General features: G+C 44.8%; 1 protein-coding gene across 9 annotated transcripts in view; it reads right to left on the minus strand.

Moving 5' to 3' along the window:
* The window catches only part of LOC146190336 (dopamine receptor 1-like), a 389794-nt gene that overhangs the window by 39351 nt on the left and 327778 nt on the right, over window positions 1–22665 (minus strand). The gene's annotated exons all lie outside the window — the stretch shown is intronic.

Here is a 22665-nt window from a genome sequence, read left to right on the forward strand (position 1 = left end):
TTTATTACGTAAGCAATACTACGCCAGGTTTCAGCCCGTCGTGTAAACCCGGCCGATAGCTACGCCGCGCCGCAGAAGAAGAAGAAGAAGAAGACAGAACAGAAAGAGAAGTTACGTCGGTTTTGCTTACACAACCTACCGGGTTTAACTAAAGCTAAACCCCAGCTAATTTGTTTTCTTCTAGTAACAGCCTACACCACGTTTATTATTATTTTTTTTTCACACGACAGCCGGAAAATAACTAAATGTAAAAAGCCAGGGGCACACGCGGATATCCCTTCGTTGGCACTGATTTCATTAACTTCGCTGATTTTATTTCCTTAAAATAAAAAAAAAAGTAGGAAGCTTATTTCCTGACGGAAGTGCTGAAAGGTAGGGAGCTTCCGGTACTTTTAACGTTAAAGTGGCTGTTCGTGCTCAAGGCGGCTCTTTCTCGGATGATGTAATGAAAAAAAAATTAATTCCAGGTGGGGGAATTAGTGAAGCAACGAAATGTGAAAAGCTGTTGCGTTACTTAATCGGAGGAAATTACTTGGCCCCGCATACTTTTATCTTCCACTGCTGGCAAGCAGGATGAAGTAGGGCGTAAAAGCGCAATTTCTGTTCTGTCCTGCCGCCAAAATAAACAGCGTGGAGAGGGGGAGTGCAGTTCAGATGTGGTAGTCGAATGCACCAAAGGCATGGTGAATGCTTCTTTGAGCATGCCCAATTTTTAGGCTCTTGTCAGAGGCCCAGAAGCGGACTTTGGCTCACACTCGTCAGTGCCCCGTGAAGTCGTCCCCGTCGACAAGTTATGAAAGAGCGTGCATAGCATACGCAATAGTGAGGCTTTCGCGACGGCACCAAGCTGCGGAGTGGAGAAAAAGGGCCAGGCTAGGCTTCAAGTGACAGTTATGCGTGACGAACAGCTCTCGTGAGCAAATCTCGGGGGCATTCAACTTACCAAAGCGGAACCACAGGGGTTCCGTCGACAACGTTTAAAGCAGGGGTTCTCAATCTGGGTTCCGTGGAACCAACGGGCTCCGCGGGCTGATTTTGTGGATTCCGCCAGCTCCCATTGCATTGTAGTTTGCTGCGTTCTTGCTTCGAATTTAGAGGTCTGAGCATGAGCGAGAGCTAACTGGCAAAAGCAAGAATATAGAGAAATGATTAAAAAAAAGTGAACTACACGGAAAAAGTAACCAGGACGGCTCCATTCACAAGCAACACCGCCTGATTAGAATGACAGGGGGGGTTGGAGGGGTTCCTTTACGTAGCGCATACTAATTGTTGTTGAGGCTCCTTGTGGCACAGAAGTTTGAAAACCTGTGGCTTGCAGGATCCTACTCATAACCATCTTTCTACGTATCAATTTTATTGCTCATTGGTGCATAGAATATCTGGCTTGAAAGCGAACACTTTTTTACTCGTTTCTTCAGGACAATTATTCATACCCCCCCCCCCCCCCCCTCTTTACCCCTTGCCCTGTGCAATACCAGTCTCTCCTTTCCGCTTCCTCGTGTCAGCGATTGCAGCTCCACCAGCTGCTGATAGGCTCAATGAACCGCAGCAGGCGTATACTCGGCTTCATCGCTCTTTTTAGACGTTCTCCTGGAGTCTCCTTCGCAGCTGGCGCCGTTATCTTCCCCGTTGGGCAACGCAGCTCGGGAGCGACATTTCCCCTCAATATTTCCCTTCTTTCCTTCCGTCTGCACCCCCTGCCATCCCCCTTTTCATCGATGACAGTTCTCACAAGCGCGCGGTTTTCGGGTCACGTTTCCTGGAACCCTTTTTCGCTTCGTTCCATTTTGCCCGTCATTTCTTGCTTGCGCTGAGCAGCCAAGCCTCGTTGCTCCGCGGGGTGCCATTTAGAGGGAAACGCGAAGCGCGGGAAATTAATAAGCACTTGGTGAGGAAATCGCCATCGCAGCTCTAGTGAGAAGGGGATGGCGGCAATTTCGCGAGACCGCGATATGGAGACGGTCGTAATTGGGCTCCCCTTCTAGTCTATTTCTTTTTGCCACCATTTTACATTTATTCTTTCTTTCTTCCGGGATCTTTTTTGATGCAATTCTTTTTTCACGCATAGCTTCCACCAAGCCTTCTCTAGACTTGAATACCATGCTGCATTGGCGCTTCTGATGCGGTCATCTGTCGGCAGTCTTTTGGGAATTGGCCACAAAGAAGGTTTCTTATATTTTACGATGGGAGGCCTCGGTTCCAGGATTCCGCCAAAGAGGTTAAGCACAGAGTTTTCAGTGTGAGAAATTCTTTCCACTCAGCGGTAAAAGCGCATCTTGTGACAATAACAGACGCAAATAGTACATATTACTACCCTGGTAGATCAATTGTCAGTTGGGGCGTGCGGAAAAACAACAGCAAAGAACATATGCGCCGCAATACGTAGTTTACAGTGGGTACAGCACTGAGTGCACCGTTATCGCGGATTAATCTGATCCTGAACTGAGACTTCAAAACAGAAAGCAACATTCCTTATTGCTTCCCCGAAAGAAGGCATGACAATAGGAAAATAAAAGAACTTTCCGTGAGGTATCTGTATCACTTGATAGCTACACAAATTGGACGCATGAAAATCCTGGAATCAGTGAATAACGCTCATCGGCCTTTTCGCAAGCACGTTCAATTAGAAGTCGCTGTTGTCACACTCTGAAACAATAACCAAATCTTGGTGCTGTTTTAGAATATGATTTCGGTGGTCGCTAAGTGCCTTGCGTTTTAGGACAGGGATGAAGAAAGCCCATAATAGAGTTTCTAGAATGCTTCCGAGTCTTTTATGCGAATTGACGGGGTTGCAAGGTCGGCTGCGCGCTTTGAAAGCAGGCTAATGGTTCTGAAACTTACAGGGGCACTAAAGGTCTAGCAAATTGAAGGCATTGAACATAAGCCGGCTTCCTATTCGGCTACGGGGAGGGGGGGGGGGGGGGGAGTGTAATGGGAGTTCGCCTAAAGAATAAATAGTTTTATGTAACGCGCGTTCGAATTAAAGCACAGTGGTCAGATACAAGGACAACGCGAAGCTTTGGAAATGCCACCGTCTCATTTGAGCATTTTCTTCTGGCCCTCAAAGAAGCTAGTGCACACCGGGAAGGTACAAATGCACCTACGGCGGAACGAACCGACGGCTACTTTTAGTGACTCAATCGTTGGAAAAGGCTTATAAAGCATTCTTCACAGTGTTAAGGCTTAGCGGAACTTTCATGCACTCCCGTAATATACAGCTTGCCACAGACGCAAGAATACGTTCGCGTGAGGCAAAATTTCAAATAAAAAGCGACTAATCAAACCCTTGCGAAATCTCAACGGTGCTGGATACTTCATATATTATTGGCGCATGCGATTATGGCCAACTTTTCATCAACGAAGGTCGGGTCGGGGAAGTACTAATTGGGAAATAAAATAGGTTTTATTTTTAAATATAGGTACGAGTAATAAAGGTCTTAAAACAATAAACCTAAAAATAAAATATAAATAAATACATATATATGCGCTAATGCACACACTTATTCAATTATATTTAAAATAATATAAATACGGACGCAAAGCACATCAAAAGTCGTCCTTATCTGCAGCAAATGTTTGGAGATATTTTGTATTCGGCATAAAGTGATGCGTGGTTGTTCCATAAAATATAATCTAATAGATCGCGTATTCAACTGGTTAAAAGTCTTCGCATCCAGAATCAGCCACATCCGCTATGGTGGTATGGGGATTGCGGCGCTTACGCTCACCATGGTCCCCCTGAGCGCGTGCTTCACTGCACCCGAATCGGAGACAAACGACAACCGCTACCAAACCCAATCGGGACTTGTAAAGTCAGGGACTATAGTCCAATGCTTAGAGGAATCCACCAAGCTGGAGTTGATTTGCAATAAGGGAGTAATTACTCACTGACATCCACCTAAGCACAGCCATACGGCTACAAAAGAAACCTAAATAGCTTTCTCAGAAACTTCGTAGTTGAAGAAAAAAAAAAACCATTATGACTTGGGGTTCGAACCCGGGACCATCACCAGTCGCTCTACCAACTGCATTAACGAGGACGGCCGCATCAGGTGGTAGAACGAGAGCGAATTGATTGATAAGTGGAAGAGGGAAATATGGTGGCCAGATATTTAGGAGCATTCCCCAAGGTGGAGTAGATTTGTAATAAGGGAGTAATCACTTATTGGCATCAACTGGATGCAGCTAGTACAGAACCGGGTTAATTGGAGAAATATGGGAGAGGCCTTCGTTCTGCAGCGGGTATAGTCAGGCTGATGATGATGATGATGATGATCCAAGCGAAGACATACGGCCCCAGAGGAAAGCTATACAGCGCTCCAAGAAACTTAATAGTTAAAACAAAAGTCGTCTTAGTCCGGTATGGTACGGTGCAGTATAGTACGGTATGTACGGTATGGAATAAGATTGGAATGGAGCGCATTTGGCAAGCACTCGCAGATTAAGACTAGCAGCTTACCGGTATCGTTCAAGAGGAAAGTATACAAAAGTTGCATCTTGCCTGTACTCACCTATGGGGCTGAAACGTGGAGGCTAACAAAGAGGGTTATACTTAAGTTGAGGACAAAGCAAAGGGCAATGGAAAGAAAAACGACGGTGGGGATAACGTTAAGAGATAGAAAACGTGCAGAGTGGGTCAGAGAAATAACTGAAGCCACTGACATTCTAGTGGAAATCAGGAAGAAATGGGCATGGGCAGGACATGTAGTGCGAAGAGAGGATAACCAATGGTCGCTTAGGGTAACAAACAGGATTCCAAGGGAAGGAAAGCGTAGCAGGGGGCGGCAGAAAGTTAGGTGGGCGGATGAGGTTAAGAAGTTCGCAGGGGTCAAGTGGATGCAGCTAGCACAGGACCGGGTTAATTGGAGCAATATGGGAGAGGCCTTCGCCCTGCAGTAGGTATAGTCAGGCTGATGATGCTGCTGCTGATGATGATGATGTATTGTATGCGGTTGTACGTATAGGATGGCACAGTATGCTGTGGTAAATTATACCATGACATTGTACAGTGTGGTGAATTATAGTATAATATGGTATGGTATGGCATGGTATCGTATGATGATGTGGTGTGGTATGGTATGGTACGGTATGATATGGTACGGTGTGATATGGTATGCTATGGTACGATATGGTACGGTATGATATGGTATGGTATGATATTGTATCATATGGTATGGTATGGTATGGTATGGTATGGTATTGTATGGTATGGTATGGTAGGGTATGGTATGGTAGGTCAATGGGAGTGGTGTCTAACGTCTTAATCAACGATGTGTTTCAAATATTCCGTCATCTTTACAAGTACCAATGCTGCAGCATTGCTTGCCTCACACATTTATCTACTTGCACATCCCTCGTCAATGGCTCAGCAAGTTCAACATCAGTGAAACAACCTATTTTCATCAACGTATTTCTATGTAGCCAAAAACAAATATATCGCAGTTTCACATTGAGCGTCAACACTGCAGATTGCCCTAATAAATCTTGAGCAGCGGAAACTAGATTAAAAAGAAAAGCAGACCCTTAAATTGCGTTTCATTTACTTATAACAGCCTCCGTTCGTGCCTGGTTGAGTGTTCATGCGAGTGTTCTTATCTGTTAATGTTTTCTTTCTACACGGAAAAATATATAGCATCCTTAATTCGTGCCAGACGCGGTAAATGAAATTGTAGTACATATTTTCTGAAGGTATGCAGGGACTATACATTACGTTAGCTAATGTTAAATCAAGCTGCCACCATTAAATTCAATTCAGAAAGCCTGTACACGGGCTTTTTAACCTGTTATATTTCAATGAATTTTGTTTGCCTTTTTTTTTTCTTACTTCAGGTTTGTACCTCCTTGAGTTACTTTCCTGTTCAATGTACTTTTTTTTTTTCTCTTACATCTCATGCTAGTCTTTCGTTTCACTTGCCACGCGTTGCCAATCAAGCCTGCCATGACTTCGCCAGTTAAGATTACTTATTTTGCACATAAAAGGGCGATTAGGTATCTTTATAATTTTTTTCTTGCTGCATGCTTCACAGTTTAAAGTAGTGTCAAAAATAAAGAAAAGTCATTTATAAACTGCAAGCGTTAAGAGCAGGCGGCCTCGGCCTGTACCGGTTAAAACGTAAGCTTTAGGATCGATGAACTTACATAGGAAAAGGAAGCAAAATATTTTACCCCGCTAAGGCACGCGTACGTTGATCGGCTGCGAAAGAGAATGACGTGCTAATTGTGTTGTCCACGTCTCCCCATTCCCCGCCTGCACATATGCGGCATGTAAACGCGTTCTCAGACATTAGCATGCTAAGCGCATTCATTGTGTTAAGGGAAGAAGAATAATACTCTTGGCTCTGGTCTTCACAGGGACGAACTTAATTCTGAACGGTTTCTTACCTCATATGACGTCGATTACACTTTGCCTAATCCGCGAGGATGCTGCCCTGAATTGTAAGCGAAGTCAGCTCGGTGGGAAAACGCTGTTAAGAGTTCAATGATACGCTTTTAGTAGGGATTAAAAAAGAAGACCAACTGCAAAAGAAACGGAGGGGGTCACTGAACTGCAGCTGTGCATGGGAGAAGAAATTCTGATTAGTATATTCACTCTGCTTCCACAAGAATAGCTTGGAGGTTAGGCATTAGATCTGATATGCCCAACAAGCACCATGCGTGTAATTATTGAACTTTGTGGGAAATTTAAACACTTCATTTTGTTTGCACCAAAACTTCTCAATTCAGTGCACGAACTTAGTAGGAGGGGCACGTGCCTTTGGGTATGCGTACCTTTGAAGAAACAAAACAGCCATCGCTGCAGTAGGTATTTTAAGAATATTTAACAATAAATATTGGATAACCTGGATGCAATTTCGTTCAGTTATCACAAGAAAAATAGTGAATAATGAACAAGATATTATCAACAGCGTGTATGTAAACGGCGTTGCGAATACAGTATTTCTTAATTATCTACCTTGAGACCTTACTATTCCGCATAGTTCTTAAGAAGCAAAAAATGTTAGCCATGTGGTATAAACTAGAAAATTGTTTGACTTTTACGGAGTGACACGATGGTTTTGGGGCATCTTGGAAATAATGTTATACGTGTATTTCAGGTGTCGCAAATTTCGCCGTGAATAAACGAGCGGAGAAAGTAAAATATTATCCGCTGCAGACATCTACCAAATTTCATTTTATGCAAGCCTGCTTTCTTTAGCAGTGGGGAGGGGACCGTTGGCCACCTACAGGACTCGTTAATTAGTCTGATTCACTGATTTGAACTGTTTAAAGTTTGTGCGCGTTTGTTTCTGCAAAGGTGCAACATAGAAACTATATATTCCAATATGACTAGAAGATACATTTACCGGTCATTGCCTTTGCCTCATTTCTTGAGCTGTGGCGAAGCAATTTTTTTTATAGTATCCCAGTTCTTCCAGCTCTTAGTTTCGGTTATAACTAAGTCAAGTCGCGGCCTGGCAGCGTTTCTTCCGGGGTCCCTTTTCCTCGCAACAGAATGCTAATATAAATTTCCTTGTTAACTTTTCACCAAAAGTGGAATGTTATGGTTAGCAATGAGATACTAAAAACAGAATGGCTAGTGTTTGCTTGCAAAAGTGATTGAATTTTTTTTTCTCCTACCATGCGAGCACTAATCCAGAATTTAATTCTTAAGTTCAGCGAAATACAGTAATTTGAACAAGAGGTTTTGTAGGAAAGACAGGAGCAAGCAGACGCGAGTAAAGTTTGTCGTGTTCGTTAGTAACAGAACAACGAGTAATAGAAGTCTCACTCGAAAACCAAAAACACACAGGAAATTGCTTAGAACACTGCGAAAGAGGCACTGGAGGGCAGTAAAGTACAACCAAAAGCGCCCATTTACGCTCCACATGCCGGAGACTGCTTCTACAGAACCAAAGACGAAAAGTGAAGTAAACGACTTCCAGAACGCTGCCATTTACTGAATATCCGATTGTTTTTTTCACCGCTATTTTCACTTCTTTTCTTTTGTGGTTTGTGTAGTGGCGAATTGAAAACGCAGAATGTTGTACTCCAGAAGGGATGAAACCTGAACATAAAAGTAACAGGAACAAAACAAATAAACAAACGGATAAACAAACACGAGAACAAGGGACACTGTTTAAAAAACAGGAGAAATGAAGGGAATAAGCAGTTTTTTCAAGAGAACTTGAAAAAAAAAAAAAAGGTCAATAGACCTTTAAGGGCTAGAAGATGCCTCTCCCATTCATCACCACTTACGCTCGTCTTCCTGAAGCTGTGAATAATTCGTTTGGTCTCATGTGGTCATAATGTCAGCCCCGTGTTTCTCATGCCGTCTTCTAACTTCCTTACCCTTCGTGTAACATCAGTTGTGTCACTCGAATAGCCCGACTGTTATCCTTATAATTACACTTTCTTTGCAAGCTAAACTTTCTCTTCCTTATTTCTGTTTACTTTTCAATTGTTCATTATTTCGCGTGCTAGTGTCCTCTGTTTGTTGATGTTACAGAACACTTTTTCTTGCGTCAAGGAAACGGTAGGCAAAATTAGTACATTCTCTGATTTTCGCGGCCATGATTTGAGTCGCTAAATACCCGCCCATACATAAATAAATAAGCACGAAGCAATTAAACTAATACATCAAGACAATATGAGAAACTGAAAAAACAGGCAGTGTTGAATTTTCTATTATCTGTCTACTCAAAAGTAGTGACCAGCATACTATACAGTCATGAGCATTTTCAATCAGGCAAGGGATTTTAGGAAACATTCATAGTTCATCTAGTCGCGTTTAGCGCTCAACGTACAGAATACTGGTGCGCCACTTTGCATACCTATAGGGAACCTGCACATGACGACCTGACTTATTGTTTTCATCATTTGAGTAAAACTCTGATGCTCGCTTCTCTGGAGGCCACACCGAAGTTCGATGGATATTTGTGACTTTCTTTTCATTTTTGTGAAAAACAAAGAACTCTCAAAGTTTGGGCAAAAATTGCTTCGACCCAAACGGCAAAACTTTGCATTTAACGCGAAACTAAAACACGCTGAGTAAGATTTGTCCACGCATTCCTGCCGTCACTCGGGTTTGCGCGGCAATTAGTCCGAAAAAATGAATGCTTACAAATGAGTGGGCGCTCGTGTCCAGAAAGGAGTCAACAACTATCAATCTCGACTAAATTACCCTCATGCTTTACGAACCACCACGTCTGGCACAATCGCGCCGCATGCCATCCGCTCTTACGTCTTGCGTTTTCAGGAATTGAACCACTTAATCTCTCCTTTAGAGCCCTGCTGTTGTAGCACTTTGGGTTGCGAGACTCAACCGACCGCAGATCGTTCGCGACCGACATACGCGTCCCGACTGTAAATTACAAACTGGCACAATCTCTCCGGATTGTGTGAAACCATCAGGCACAAAGTGCCTTATCGGACCTCGCTACTGGAACTTGTAGAGTTAAATTTAAACCCCGGGCAGTGCTCAAATGAGTCGAATTATCTTCGAGTGGTAGCATGCCGCCTCCCCCGATCAGTAAGCGCCCTGCCAGAAAGCAATACTTAGCGTCATTTAGCAGCTCGCTATTGAACTGCACGATCATTAACTCGGAGATCGCCGAACTGAGCTGCCTGCATCAAGTAATGCCCGGTTTTGTCACTCGCCGATTGCGGAATCAGACTCAGATTGGTCAGCACCACTAACGAGCTGCAGCTACATTAAGCGTAACACAGCCATAGACGTGGCATTAATGACACAGTCGTTAGCTAATGGCACTTCATTCTTCGAACAGTGGTTTCCTCGAGCTCATTGGGCCGGTAAGCACAACTGCGCGTCGATCCGAAGTTTCGAGTTCCTCGAAGGAGAGCAAGAGGAACGAGCAGCATTGAATTACGAAGGTCAGTTGTTACTTAGCATAAGTGCTCTAAAATAATGAAGGGCTCTTTGTTCAGTGTAGTCATTTTAGAATTACCCCTACGCTCACAGGCTTAAATTCCATTTTTGCGACGCTAAGCTTGCGGCCGCAGTCTCTTAAGCAAAGTTCTAGTTGCCAGAATGTGTTTCAGTTTTTTAAGAGTCCACAGCCATGAAGAAGTTGCGTAGTAGGCAAGCTTTTTCGAGGTGTAGAATTTTGTTGATATCCATTCAGCACTACTCCTTGATGTTCTTAAGCTGTGCATATTATTATTTAATGTTTGTAGCTCTAATAAAATGTTCGGGCAAGATGGGGTATAAAACATAACATTTATTCATTTGTCAATTTGAAACGCGTGGACAGACAGTGCAATTATTGCAATTGGTCACAACAGGTAGATGATAGCGAAAGGGACCTCGAAGAAAAAGCACGTTTTGTGTTTCTCTACAACTTTGATAACTATGTATAACTGAACTGTACTCATGCCCTAAAGCTCTATTGAATGAGTCTCCATTGTATTGGCCGCTTTATCATTCCCACCCGAGTCGGAACGAAAAGTTTGGAATTTCTGAAATGTCACGCGGCGAGACGGACAGACTTGTATGCAGGCTTACAAAGGTCGCTGGTAAGGCTGAACATGCCACACCTCTGTGCCCGTGGTATACGTACCTTGGAAACCTCGTCTGCACGTACTATTCTGAAGGAAAGCACAAGGATACACGAAAAATGACAGCCCTTTCGAAACCATAGTAGCTGAATTTATCTGGAAACTTTTCAGCGATGCACCGCCCAGATATTTGTGGCGATTGACTTGCTTCGTCTCTCAACGTAGCATCCGGTTTGTTCAGTCTTGTTGGCAACGCATTGTCAGGCGTTGCCTCTGCTGTAAAAGGCTTCTACCTGACGCACTTCCCGCGATTTGTTTCCCATCCCGCCATGCAAATGTCGGGCCGTGCTTGTTGCGCAGTCACCGGAACTCCAAATTTAAGCATTCGCGTTGTAAACTTGACCTGTTCCTCTCCACCAACTTTGCAAACACGTGGTTACCCATCGCACTGTAGCTAGCGCGTGCATTTTAGCATTTCCACATAAAAGGTCATTCTTTTCATATTTGTTGCCACCAGCACCTCGATTCCTACAAACGCGAGTGTTCCGAAGCTCCATTCTGAACAAACATTACGTTATAAGCAGAGGAAGTAAGTCCTCAAAATGATGCAAAGAGTGAATGGTGCGGTTCGTTTTGACCCCCAAACTATAAAATTAATTTCTCGTCCAGACTACAGAGCGAGCATACAGCCTCTTACAGAATAGCTTGAAGCTTTATTTGGTATGCACCTTCTTTATTTATCATTTCTGAAACTGCTGAGTAACAAAATGCTTCAGTTCATGCTTCCTGAACAACATCAACAACAAAAACGTGCATTTGTGATCCAGCTGCGAACCAAACCACCCCCATCAATAGATCTCTGAAGTGGTTCTGCGGCAATCAGGCCATCAGGCCATTGGCGTGATTCCGATTAGGAGGCTACAGAAAGGGATAATAATACTGGCGGTGTGTGTCGGCAGAACTCGGAAGAAACGCTCGCACTCCCCGGCCAGAAAAATGGCCGCGATTTTGGTAAGCAAGCTCAAAGTTAGCTTGACAGAAGTCTTGTGGTTAGTTGTAATTTTGGCAGCATGACAGTTAAAAAAAATCTTATTTTGATTCAATGAACGTATTCAGAGTAATAAAAAATTCGGAAAATATAGAGCATTGAATTCATTGATACCGACTGAAAACGTACTAAATCCCTCGTCTAGTGTTAAAAAAAAGTGCTGAACAAATTCCCTTCTCTTCTCCCTTCTCTCTCTCTCTCCTATCTTTTACAAGTTCTCACCAGCTGAAATAGATGAGCTCGTATACTTAAATTTATATTGATTATGGCTCGGTCCCCAGCATGCACATAAAATTATTGCCTTGTTAGTTTGAAGGCTCTTTTTCCATGCGGTATGAAAGAGCACTGAACAAGGTTCATCATCATCATCATCATAATAATAATCATCATCATCCTGACTATACCCGCTGCAGGGCGAAGACCTATCCCATATTTCTCCAATTAACCCGGTTCTGTGCTAGCTGCATCCACTTGACCCCAGCGAACTTAACCTCATCCGCCCACCTAACTTTCTGCCACCCCCTGCTGCGCTTTCCTTCCCTTGGAATCCAGTGTGTTACCCTCAGCGACGATCGGTTATCCTCTCTTCGCACTACATGTCCTGCCCACGTCCATTTCTTCTTCATAATTACCGCTAGAATGTCGGTAACTTGAGTTATTTCTCTGACCCACTCTGCACGCTTCCTATCTCTTAATGTTACCCCTACCATTTTTCGTTCCATAGCCCTCTGGGTTGTCCTCAACTTGAGTAAAACTCTCTTAGTTAGCCTCCACGTTTCAGCCCCATAGGTGAGTACAGGTAAGATGCAACTGTTGTATACTTTCCTTTTGAGCTATACCGGTAAGCTGCTAGTCAAGGACAGAGGGGGAAGCCTCAGTTCGCAAGTCGAGCCAACGCCACTGAGTTGTCGATACTGGATACAACACAGCAGTGTGGCATTAGTTAAGTTATTAACACCGGATAGGAAGGTATGGAATGAAATTTTTCAGTCGGGACCCCACCATCGTTTCGCTGCAGCACCTCGTGGGATACCGGGATGGAGGCGCGTATAGCAAAACTGGACGCAAATTGTAGACACCGAAAACGCTTTTTCCAAAGAGTTGTCAGTCTCTTTCCTTGTTCTTTTCCTTGTGTTGTGTACCTCTGCAGCGCAGTAGTTTATCGACAGGTACAAAACGGGTAATAATCTTGCTTTGCTATTGGAGGGAAAAGCAGCTCCAGTTGCCTTCCCTAACGCAAGGCGGCGTCACTCCTATACTCCGGCATTTCTTTTTCCTATTTTTTTTTTTCGCTGTGGCTGTTGCTTCCATCACATCATGGCACATAGTCAATCCAAGGCTAGCTAATCAATGACTTTCCTACCAGCTGAAGGACGCTGTTTCTCTCGTCAGAAGCACCGCCATGAAGAAATCAAGGTATTAGAACTGAAGACGTTATAACATCAATACACTTTATGCAAACTGCAGAAGTTGCAATTCTAAATAATCTACTTTAGCCTTCGAATATTATTACAGACTGCAGATATTAGGTATATAATCTGTAGAGTACTAGATTTCACAGATCCCATTTCGTGCTGTCGGTATAAACAGATCTTATATGGGGCGCCACTCCCTAGAGGGCGCGCTCTGCATACGTTATTGATTGTTACACAGCTACTTCACTGTGGTTGCGTCATACATTAGAGGAGCAATACAACAGACATGACAAGGATGAGAAGACAGATAACAGAGAGCTGGAGCAAGCTTTTGAATTTTTAATAGCTGAAGTCAGGTGAACAGAACACGGGAGTTCGAATGATGCGTACGGAACCGCTACTGGATGCGAATACATTATTTCCTGCTAAGCTCTGGCGCTACTTTGCCTGCATGCGCAACTGTCTAGTGCTACGCATCGTGACAAGTGGATTAAGATGGAAAATTTTATGCAAGACACCCCTGTTCTGGCTGAAAGTGGCTAAGCGTGTTAGGACTATCAATTCTAACGGCTCACACGTGCAAATAGGCGGAGGCAGCAAGGAGGGGCCGATTGCAGTTCATTTTTCTGCAGCGACTGACAGTTTCATAATATAGTTGTACTGATTAGCTGCTTTATCTAACATACCAGGACCTAACTTTAGGACTGGCTAATTGACTTTCGCGATCTCCTAATAAAGAGGCAGAGTCGCAGCAGAGCTGCTTCAAGGGTATTAACCAGAAGCGATTAGCAGAGGCAAAGGAATGTATTCATGAGATGCGGTGGGATCGCTCACTCACTCACTCACTCACTCACTCACTCACTCACTCACTCACTCACTCACTCACTCACTCACTCACTCACTCACTCACTCACTCACTCACTCACTCACTCACTCACTCACTCACTCACTCACTCACTCACTCACTCACTCACTCACTCACTCACTCACTCACTCACTCACTCACTCGCTCACTCGCTCACTCGCTCGCTCGCTCGCTTCCTTGCTTGCTTGCTTGCTTTGTCAACGTCTTGTCAGCCTTGCAAACAAGCGCATTTATTTTCCGCGGGTGGCGTGAGCTTCACAGCCTAGGCGATACGGGCCGCTGCGTTCGCGGCATTGACTTCGTCGCGAGTGCCCGTTTTCGGTTGGCTTTGCTGCACAAAAAAGGATTACGCGGGCCGCAACACCTCTTCACATCACAGGGGTGTCTTGTGAGGGATGCGCACTCCGGAATGAAGATTTTCATGACCTTTTGTGGATGGGTACTGTTTTATAATTTCAATACCTGCAACCTGGATCAGTGGATTCAGCGATGTCCGGATATTATTAATCTAAGTGCATTGCGAGGTAGTTTCAACATTCCGATCATGCTGCAAAAGTGGAAACAAAACTGAGCATAGAACCTCAGAAGCAGAACGTGCTCTCAGTGGATCCTGTGCAGAGAAGAGGTTGGAGAACGGGAGGGGTGCACTGTCACATATAATCGCAATGGAAATACTTATGCACCTTTACAAACTCCTACAGCGCAAACTGCGATTCTTTTAAACCGCTGGGGGAAATTTTTATTGCATAAAACGAGATATCAAGTACAGATAATGTAGGCTTACTATGGCAATCCCCGCGGGAATAGCCACTTCTTTCTTTTTCTTTTTTTTTACTTTTATACCATTTCATTACATTGACGTTTATTTATTACGTAAGTACTGTTAAATCTGTTCTGCTCTGAGAGGAAAGTTAAACACGGGCTGAGCCATATACCACTGCTGTGCACTGCAATCGACATCGTACTGATCGTGGCTCTGCGCGCACAGTTGTATTGTTAACCCGTGATCTTTCGGATACATGAAACAAGTTGCTCCAAAGCATCTAAACATACGGACTCTAGATACTTAAAAGTACGGACATTCTTCTAAATCTTCAAAGATGCCTTCCATCAGCCTACATTACTAATACTTCAAAGAATGGAAAGAAAGAAAGAAAGAAAGAAAGAAAGAAAGAAAGAAAGAAAGAAAGAAAGAAAGAAAGAAAGAAAGAAAGAAAGAAAGAAAGAAAGAAAGAAAGAAAGAAAGAAAGAAAGAAAGACCAAGTGCTCCTTCATTTTGGCTGCCGTGGAAACTTAACCCTTCTCGGGTTGAAAGTTTTAGGCATGGAGCACAGTAACTGGATTTAGCGCAGCTGCAAAGTGCCAATCCGATTGTCAGTCTCAATCAAAAGCCCAATCCCAGTCAAATCAAGCATTAAAGGAATGTAATAAGGTTAAAATCAGGTGCGAGACTCGACAGGTCGAAGAATACATCGGTGCTGCAGGTCTCTCAGAAATGGCTCAACGCCGGCATTGCAGACCTAACCACGGAGAGAGTGAGTGCTTAGCACAGTATTAAAGAATTTTAAAAGTAAATTAAGGCACGTATGTGGAGGTAGCGCTATCGCGACCACGTAACCAGAGCGTGCGAATGATTTTACCAGGAAACCTGGCTCGTCCATGAGAAAGATGTATTCTATAAGCAACTTCGTTGAGCAAACAAGTTTGTAGACACCTGGAAACGCCAGAACAAAGAAAATCTGGAACATTCTATACAGCCGACACCCGACACAGATTGTTCTCGTAGGCCTACCATCGCTGTCACTCAGCAGGTAAGTAATCATGCTTGTTGCAGGCCGTCACAGTCATGGGAAGGAAGTGTATGGACGCGAATGTGCGCACTGATGACATCTATTTCTCAAGGCTGCGAGATTGTCGTAAAAAACGTGCTGGTGCACACGTATAAGGTGCATTTCGCAGTTGAGTTATATCGGCGCAAAGCCTGCACAAACGTATGCCCGACGAGGCGCATCAGATTACTGCATTTTTTTTGGTGAAAACAGAAGCGAAGATGCCTGAAACGTTAAGGTGAACTTTTATTGCCAAGCATTAAGTCTAATAACGGTTTCACACCGCCGAAAAATATATAAAAATCTGACTTCCCAAAGACGTTTGCTTTGCTTTTCTTTCCATGGCGGCTCATTATAAAGGACAACTGTTGACATATTTAAATGTGAACCAAACTCTCAATGCTAAAAAAACACAATTGCACACTTTTTTCTCCACGTGCGACCACGCAGCAATTATCGTACAACACCATAAATAGTGATGCTGCACTATACGACCACATGTATAGCACAGTAATCTTTATTTTTAAGGTACATTCCTGTTGCCAGTTTCAAAACTCCACCTCAAAAGTATTACAATAAGGAAATTATTATGCAAACGTATGACAAGTACACGAGTACGCGCCAGCAAGCAAGCAAGCTGGCACGTACGCTGCAAGGACTTGGAACTGAAGCGCTAAGGCAGAAACACAAACGATCGCGCCGAGAGCCGACGCGGGAGGAAAAAAAAAAAAATCCCATTCGCTTTATTCCAGCCAAAGGGCGCAGTTGACAGCTGGGAAGACAGGCATGGCCAATTCAGAAAAATGTGCCATCTACCAACATCAAAGCACAGCTGCGACAAAGCTGAGGCGGAAATTTAGTCAAAACGCATGACGCTGATGCAAGCTTGACGCCTACTGATTAAACACGAACCAAGTGAAGGGACAGATATTTGCATTCGGTGTCAGTCGCAGCGTTCTTCAGAGAGAACAAAGGAATGTGAAAAAAAAAATAATAAGGCGAGAATCGATCGAAAATAACGGACAAAAGTAGAGGTGCGCGTTTCATGAGGCCTAGAGGGGTCCTATAGACAACTTAGTTTGACTACAGGCTCAACTTCAAGACGAAAGCCGTCAATTGCCGCGATATAGCTGTAGCGCATAAAAAGGCGCAAGCCATCAGTGCTTCGAATACTGCCCACTATTTATAGGTTCCAGCCAACGCCGCGACCTATTAGCTTTCCCACGTACTCTGAGCTGATATAGGCACCCATACCATAGGACAAAAGAAGGCAGCGACCTTGGGCGTGGGCTGAGCTTGGGCGTCCTTTTTGTGATTACTATAGAGGGCGCGCATGCATGTAAAAGTAGCTTTTTGTGTCTATGGAAGTGACACTAGTAAGCTATGGCTCTTCCTCTCTTCTATCGCTGAAAAAACAGGAGCCGTAGACTGAGGACCCTACCCGACCGAAAACAGAGCACCCATCGTCTCCTAAATGCCATTTAAAATTGTTCTTACTCCGTTTTCAATTGCATCCATTCGTGAGCGCACTTAAGAAACGGCGCGAGCCAGAAAACGTTTTACAAATAATTAATGCCTCCGAGTTTGCAGTAGTTTCGGTACTAGCTCGGGTCCTTACAGAGTGTGAATCACAAGGTAAAAGACTGGCACATCTGATAAACCAGACAATCAGTAATAGATGACACATTCCTAGGAGCACGAACTATTATGATGATCTCGTTTAAAAATATTCGTTAGCCGGGTACTTCTCGCAAACGGCTGAATCATTTCGTGTTTGCAGTCACGGTTATGCTTGGATCTTCTCGGCTGCTATGACTGGCGGCACAGCGGCAAACCAAGCAGCGCTTTCACCTAAGACCGCCTCTTAACTCTGGAAGAGAAATTCCGCCCGCAGTCGGATGCCTAAAAACTTACGAGAACGGCAACTGCGTTGCAAGGCACCCCCGAGGCGATGGCAACGATCTATACGAAAGTTTTGAGTTGATCGGATTTGCTTCGGAAGTTAGACAGAAATTAAGACGTTGGTTTACAAATACAATAGGTTCTGCGTTTCATCCGGTTTCGGTGCCGCTAAGTCTTTAGAGATAACGTTCCAGTGACTAGGGTGACATTTCAGCGCCCCACTATACGCGTTGACAGAGTCTATTGAAAGTCGACGTGTTTCCGGTTTTTTTTTTTTTTTTTTTTTTTGTGTGTGTGTTTTCGGCATCGTCCCGTTTAGCCCCCGTTTTAGGTGCATTTTCTGACCGTGTGTGCGTCATGCATATATTTACCCGGTCGCAAAGCGAAATCTCGAAATGAGGTCACGGATATTTCGGTGGGTACTTGACTTGTAATGCATTACGCTACATCGCAGAGATAAGGCTCATTTCAGAGTCTGCAGGTGTTAATACTGAAAGTAGAAAAAAATGTGTCACACGCCGGGCGTGCTGCCACAAACACTTAGATCAACCGCGTACACACAAATCAAATACATTACCGGGAGCACGCATAGAGGCACAAGCATTGCTCGCAAACCCTTTTCATACCGCGGCCTCGTCGATTCTTGAAGCAGACAAAGGATATTTACAGCAATAGTACGCGCAGCCTCCCCCCCCCCCCCCCCCCCCCCCAGCCCCTTCTTTCCTTTTCCTTCTAAACTGACAAACGTGCCGATTCGGCCGCGACTTCCATCCTGAAAGCGGAACTGGAAGTCCCTGTGCACCGCTATGGTTGCAATGTCTGCCTGTCATGTAGGATATAGGACGAGGTACTTTGATATCAGAGTTAGGAAGCTTTAGAAATCAGCGGCCAATTGTAACTGTTCTGTTTTGGTGGTTTACGAGGCTATGAGATACACTGTCCTGAAGGGCTCCGGAAATGTGGACCATCTGGTGTTCTTTACCGCGCACTGACATCGCACAGCACACGGGCGCCTTGCTCTTCGCCTCCGTCGAAAAGTGGCCGCCGCGGCCGGGATTCGATCCCGCATCCTTGGCCACAGCAGCTGAGAGCTCTAACCACTGCAACACCGCGGCGGGACAATTGTAAAGCCGTCTCTGAGCAACAAACGCAAGGCACCTAATGAAAAGAAACGTAACTAGTAAACATGCCAAGGTCTGCTGCTCGTTTAGGCAGTGGAGAGGAGGCACTGACAACAAAAGAGCACATCTACCCCCCCCCCCCCCCCCCTCCCGATGGCTGGATTTCAAAAACTTTAGAAATTGTTTAGCTTGTGACATACCGAATATTACAGCGTATACAGTTGATCTGATCCTGACACTGTACTTGAAAACTTGCGCAAGGTGCTGCATGACAAATGTTTCACATCAAGCTGCAGACGGGGAAACGAAAAGAAATTAGAATCTGCTCATAATTTTGCCTCAGCGAAGAATCGAGTTTTAATTCGCACCGCCAGGTTCCTAGCAAGGTTCGGTCAATAACCCGAGGAGAGAGAATGAAAACATGCAGGTGACAAAGCAAACGTGATGGATGTCACAGCGAGACTCGGGCTGCGTGCCTCTGTGCATCGACCTCGAGCGAACTCGGCATGAAGAAGCGCGTTCCAAGAGAATAACCGAACCAAAAAAAGAGCTCCGCCGTTGTTATGAGGAGCGAGACATGAGATTCTTTCCATAAAAGAGAGTGCTTGCACAGGGCAGTGCCAGCAGGAACGTACATACAAGGTCTTATATCCCCGCTCATTAGTAATTGGAGACCGAAATACATAGAGAAAGGAAGAAGAAAAGAAAAGCAGCAAATGAAGGATGTAAGAAAGAAGCGAGCGTAGACTAGCTCGGCGACTCCTCCTATGGTACCGCTCGTTGGCTTATGTGCCACTAAGGAGATAATCTGCAAAGTAATCTTGCAGATGAAATAAATATATACTCATGCAAAAAGTAGCGGAGAAAAAGAGAGGAAAGTAGACGGAAACTCCCTGTCAAGCGAATCAAAAGCACGGAGTTTGTTAATCCCACTTCTACGAGTTGTAGACGGATGACCGAGCGATTGTTACGGGTCGAAGCTCGTCAACGGACGTTTCCTTCCTACTTTCTTTTCTTCTCGAAAGGGGAGAGGAGGTGGGGGAGTTGATTGGAAGATTAAAAGAGGGCCAATACGGTCTTATAGTATATTTACACCGGCGATCGTTGCAGCTGCTCGTTCGCTACAAGGCATGCGCTTTACAAATGAGGAACACTTTTGAAGAAGCCAAAAATATCCAGTATCTAGAGACTTCGAGTTTTTGTCCATTACATCGGAATTAGTGCCCGTTTGCCGCCCGCACCTTCGTCTTCGCAAACGGAAGGAAGTGTTTCGACGGCTGGTTGTTAGGCAGCGAAACATTTTTGCCCTAATTGGCACCAATTTTAGAAGTGAATTGAGAAAACTGGCAGCCGTGTAATTGCTCCTAACAAAATCGATATTGAGAGACAATTATATTTTTCACTTCGCAAGTGGAGACTGCTACAGAAAGCGTAACCTCGATATTTGGCCGTTGGTACGCCTTTCTCTAAAGCGAAGCCATTTTTCATACATACTCATGCGCTTCTTCTCCATATCTGCTGCTAGAGCCTAAGCTAACCAATGTTTCTTTGTTACCAATCACCAGTGCTTTGAAAACACTTGCAGGTTTTACATTATTCTTGGCGACTAGGTCAGCGGATAAATGAGCCTAATATAGTAAAAATCTGTCATGCTGAGAGTGTGGCATGCCTCTTGCAGGGGCTTCTATCGCATTCATCACGCATTGTTTGCAAGGTCGACCAAAGAGAGAAACGTACAACAATGAAAAAAAAAGTCGTGTGCCGAGCAGCAGATCAGTTTATTAAACGACCTAATTGAAACCAGAACAGAATAAATTTTACAGAATTTGACACAAGTGTGAAGTTACTAACACATGCATGCAACTTCTCAAAATTTTAACAGCTCAACCTAAATGAATAGCACCTATTAGGCTATATCGAGGAAAGGCTGCTACAGGGCACTTGAAAATATTTAAAATAAATATTTTCTTTTTTTTTTTTTAAATTTTCATTTGCTGGGCTTTTTTATATTGTCACGTCTCGATAGAATGCCAAGGATGGTCTAAAGATGGACGGTTTGAATGGTCGACCAGAACGAGTCTTGCGTTCAAGCTTCTTTCTCTTCCAGGCTCGCGCTTGTCGTCCCAGACGCCATATTTGGCATCGTCTTCTATGCGTCATTTGCCCCTCTCCTCAGGAAGCATCGTCCCGATGAGTATAAAAGGAAGTAGGAGGTCAAAGTCAGTCCGAGTTGTACAGCTTCATACGCACAACGTGGACGACGTCGGCTTGTTGCTGGCGTCGCTTTGATGTCGACACCTCGTCTGGCAACACCTCATAAGTGACGTCGGTTAAACGTCGCTGAACAACGTAGGGCGCGAAGTATCGCCGCAATAGTTTTTCGGAGAGTCAACAGCGGCGAATAGGCGTCCAGAACCACAATTTGTTGCCAGGTTCGTACATGACATGACGTCTCAAAAGAACGCCAAGGATGGCCTAAAGATAGACGGTTTGAATGGTCGACCAGAACGAGTCTTGCGTTCAAGCTTCTTTCTGCTGTGCTGGCGCCCGTTTGCTGAGCGATGTTAGTGCACGTTAAAGATTCCCAGGTGGTCGAAATTTCCGGAGTCCGCTACTACGGCGTCTCTCATAGCCTGCGTCGCTTTGGGACGTCAAAACGCACAAACCAAACCAAACCAACCTTTCTCTTCCAGGCTCGCGCTTGTCGTCCCAGACTTTGACATCGTCTTCTATGCGTCAATATAGAGAGTAGTTTTTCTTATCTTCGCATATATTTGTCTAGTTAGTAGTATGTATAGGAATGGTTCACTTTTGCTACTCTTTGTTCAATTGCTTTAAGTAATGCGGTGAACGTGCCCGTTAGTGCCTTCCCTGCGTGACCAGAATAAAAGATGTGCAGAAATCAAATAAATAATTTCAGCTAGCTGCATTAGTTCTTAACGAGACATATTCGGGCATCTCCGATTTCGAGAAAGAAATGAAGTTGAGATCCTGCTCCATCTCGCAAAAGAAAAACAACAAAGCTCGACGAAGGTATCACCCCACTCCAGCTGCGCTCAGTGACCAACCGGATGCAAAAGTTTGCACCGTGGTACCATGAGTCTTGCCAGGAATTTACACCGTCTTCTCAGTGTTTATACCACCGAGGAAATACTTTCATCTAACTCTCCAACTCCATATGTCGTGTCTTTAGAAGAGTACGAAGCGTCCTTGACATTTCTCTCACCGTTCACCCTCCCGCTTCAAACATACGAGTGTGTTACGCGATATTACGGGAAAGGAGAAAGACTCACAGATAAAGAGTAGGCAACTAAGCTCGCGTGCTATCGCCGACACAACAAGCACAGCGAGTCGGTAACACACAGCGCTTCTAATAAGGCGCTTGAGAGCGCAGGCGGACTACCTGCTCACGGGGGCCTAATTACCGCTCGAGGAACGGTCTTCTTCGCCAATGCTAGTTCCTTGACTCCTCCTTCGCGGAATCCCGGCTCGCATGCGGCGACGCTCAGCCAACGTGACAGCGGGTCACGCGATGTCGTGTGACAGGCGCGCGCAGGTAAACGAGCGGGCGGGAATACTGTAGTATGTATAGCTCGAGGCAAGAAGAGTGCGCTACCGTTGGCGCTACGCCCCGCGAAGAAGTGAGGTGCCCCTTTTTGCAATAAAAGAAGGAGGAAAACTTTTTTGGATATCTCCAGCAAAAACACTGGCATGGGAGCATGCTGCACTGACAGAGCCCGAGCATGATGCGCGATATCTCCAGCAAGAAACACTGGCATGGGAGCATGCTGCACTGACAGAGCCCGAGCATGATGGCGCGCAGACGGAGACGGGTAGCGATGGGGGCAGGAAAGAGCAGCGACTCGTGCGGAGTCGGCAGCAATTAAGCGCTCCGCGACGATGCGCCCAGCTAAGAAGCCAAAGTCGTTCCTATGCGCGGGTCTCTTCGTTTTCGCGCTAATAGGCGCATGTGTAAATTTGCTTCTGCATG

The sequence above is a fragment of the Amblyomma maculatum genome, chromosome 4 (genome assembly GCF_055883805.1).
Source record: "Amblyomma maculatum isolate TAMU_Amacu chromosome 4, ASM5588380v1, whole genome shotgun sequence".
Taxonomy (NCBI): Eukaryota; Metazoa; Arthropoda; class Arachnida; order Ixodida; family Ixodidae; genus Amblyomma; species Amblyomma maculatum.